This window comes from Canis aureus, chromosome 6, assembly GCF_053574225.1.
Source record: "Canis aureus isolate CA01 chromosome 6, VMU_Caureus_v.1.0, whole genome shotgun sequence".
Taxonomy (NCBI): Eukaryota; Metazoa; Chordata; class Mammalia; order Carnivora; family Canidae; genus Canis; species Canis aureus.
The window spans coordinates 53,007,941-53,011,298 of record NC_135616.1 but is presented as its reverse complement, the minus strand read 5'-3'; the positions used below and the strand labels follow the sequence as shown (position 1 = coordinate 53,011,298).

At 41.3% G+C, this 3,358-nt stretch overlaps 1 protein-coding gene across 2 annotated transcripts in view; it reads right to left on the bottom strand.

Moving 5' to 3' along the window:
* PRRX1 (paired related homeobox 1) overlaps positions 1–3,358 on the bottom strand; it is a 72,932-nt gene that overhangs the window by 51,009 nt on the left and 18,565 nt on the right. The window lies entirely within an intron of this gene.

Genomic DNA, 3,358 nt, shown 5'->3' with positions numbered 1-3,358 from the left:
AAGTGTTGGCAGACAGAACACTCTGGAAGATAAGCCAGAAGACATTTCTCAACTCTCAGGGTGCTACAAGCTGCAGAATGCTTAAACTACTTGGGATTCAAAATCTTCTTTAAAAGCAAGATGGATCTATTCAAAATTTCTCCTGATAGTTTTCCAACTAGTGGTGTCTTACAGGTTTGAAATTCCTCCTCTAGGTCAGAGAAACTTCCATCTGTGAGGAACGACCAGGAAAAGATCTCATTCAGGCCCCATGACACAAAATGTCTGCCCTGAGAAACAGGCATGAAGAATGAAAGATAAGAAGGGGGTGGCACTGCTGTTGAGATTTTGAGCTGGTTCCCCCCACCCCCTTTCCACCCAGGCTTGAGGTCTATTGAATAATAGGGAAAAGAGGAGGAGCTGTTTGCAAGATTGATGATTTCAGGATTGGACAGGTTAAAATTACATGGAGGTGAGCCATGTGAGAGCCAGTATTAGACTCATCTCACCAATTAGATGACTGGCTCTGTTTCTTTAGTATCCTCAGTGCTTGGCACAGTGTTGAACACCATAAAAATTTGTTAGATGAATGACTGGTGGTAGGTAAAATGCTCTGACTGCAGCTCATTGGAACTGTGATTACTATTCCATTGTTTGGAGAAAAGACCTGACTGATTTCTGACCTTTGGCGGCATTAACACAGACACGCTAAAGGGGAGGAACTCTGACCTAGGAAATACAAATCACTTCTTGAGGCATTTCAGCTACACAAGCCTTCACATCTCTGAATTGTAGTTGTTAGCAATGTTGCCTTCTGATGTTTTGCTAAATTACAAAGAGGTTGCTTTTGCAGAACTTAAAACAGAACCCTTCCTTTCTGGGAAAATTATAGACAGTACCTGAATTACAGGCTCTAACTTTTCAAATAACAAACTCAAGAAAAAATTGCTCCCGTTTCACACCCCGCTGCACCCAACCACTCCTTCTCCTGTCAACTGCTTCCAGGGATCCCTGACGGAAAGGCTTGCAAGTTTGAGAGAAAACCTGGGTATGGAAACGCAGAAAAGACAAGGCTAAGAAAAGTAAGTGCCCTGGGTGAATCTTCTAGGCAAGGCATCTACAAAGCCAGCTGGCTCATCAGCCTACTTAGCCCCTATAGCAAGCCCAGTCTGGGTTCCCACCACCACTGCTCAGCGCCTCACCCATAAGGTTATTCAAAATAACATAACCCCTCACCTGGCCCATCGCAAGAACCTTTTAACCACATCTCCTTTCTCTTCCAATTTATATATATTCTCAATATAGCAAATCATCCTTTTAACTACATAAGTCAGATCCCCAGTTTAAATCTCTCCCATGGCTACCCACGGCCATCATTCTAGGCTGTAAGCCCAACTCCTCACTATGATCTACAAAGTCCCTATTATCTGACCCCTTCATAGTCTCTGACCTCATCCACCAACTTCCATCACTTGCTATCTTCCAGCCACACTGTACTTCATTCTGTTCCTTGGAGTTCCCAAGTTTGTTATTGCCTAGTGGCCCTCACACTAGTTCACTTCAGCTGCCTGATTTTGCTTGGTAGGTAAAATACTCCAATAGCCGTTACTCTGATGTCCACATCATTAGCACCTCCTTTTCATTCCTATCTCTGCTCAAATAAGCCTGGTTAATTTCCTTTATCAGACTTATCATTATTTATAATTAAATTATTTATGTAGTTGTTTATTTACTTGTTTATTGCCTCTCTTTCTCTGGAAAAAGTAAGTTTAATGAGAAGGAGCAGGTTGTGTTTTTCACTGCTGAATCCCCAGCACCTAGAATAGTGACTGGGGCACAGCCAGTACTCCATACAGATTTGCTGGATGTATGAGAAACTGAGTGAGAGAAAGAGTAGAGTGGGAGTATGTTTTGCAATCATAATGGACTTAAACAAAGCCTCCAACTTCGTTTTATCAGCAAATCCCAGAGGATGGGGCCTTGGAGTGCCCAAGGCTTATTGTGTGTTTGCCCAGATGATGACAATTCAGCACCTTATTTCCCATTCAACTATTGCTCTATGTGTTTATTTTCCTCACTGGGAACTCCAAAGAAGAGGGGTGAATGGGATCACAGAGACACCAAGACCTCAGTGGCATTCTTAAAGAAGCCATGTAATGTGTCTATGCCATGAAGGATGACATGAAAGCACACAGGAGGAGTACCAAATTCAGACACTGGTGGCCAGGAGTGGGTGTTGCAGAAGGCTGCCCAGAGATTAAATTCATTTGGTTCTAAATTTTGCCCAGCACTGGTCCTACACCAATAAAGAGGGCAAGACATCCCACTAAGCCACTTCCTTCCAGAAACAACACACTGGCTGCCTCCATTGTCACTATATTTCAATCTGTCTCATACATTTACCAGTCTTTTGGAGGCTTCCAGGGAACCTTTATAACATTGCATCTGGAAAATGAATTTCCAGCCCCAAACAACCAAATCAGACTGTCTGAATATTTCAAATAAAATCCTATTCTTAACGTAAAAAACAACCAAACACAACTCATTCTCATAGAAGGAGGAAATTTAACCAGAAATTTTAGATTTGGGGTTTTTTCCCCCTCAATATTCTAATCCAGTATTAGAACTGACACAATTTAGAAGCTTTGTACCACCTGTGAGGTAAGGTAAGGAATATGCGCATATACCTGATTTAATCTTCAACAGACTTGTCAAAAATACATTGCTATTCTTCCAGTTTCTCAGAGAGGCTTGGTGGCATGTTCAAGGTCAAAACCATGATCAAAGATAATTCTTCACCTTCAGAAAAGCTCTCTGGCTCACCTAGTTTCTTCTTTAGTACTATCTTCCAATTCATTCTTTCATTCAAGTTCACTGAGCCCCATAATTAATCTCAATTTTGCAGTTCAACTGGTACTAAAGTATCCGGTGCCATCAGGGGATTTTCTTTACAAAGATATAATTTCCTGATGGATTATTTGCATTTTTCCATTTGCAATCCCAATACCCAGTCCAGGACTATAGTTACTGGAGTTCTGTGTTCCACTAAATAAATGTGGCAGAAAAGCCATTCAGCATTCCAATTTTCTAGCCACTGGAAGGTAAATGAGAGGATAATGGAATACAGAGTTCCAGAGGGGTCAAGACTAGTTCTGGTTTCATCAAGACCAACTTTGAGGCTTCAGGCAAGTCGATAAGCCTCCTTGGAGTCTCAAAGCCCTATTTGTAAATTGAGGGTGACAATATCTACCACTCAACATTATTGCGAGAATTTAAACAACATAAGTAGTATAAATCATCCAGCACATTACCTGGTCATGTTGGGTGCTCAATAAATCTTAATTTTTTTCCTCTAGGTAAGATTGAGGAAAATTTAATT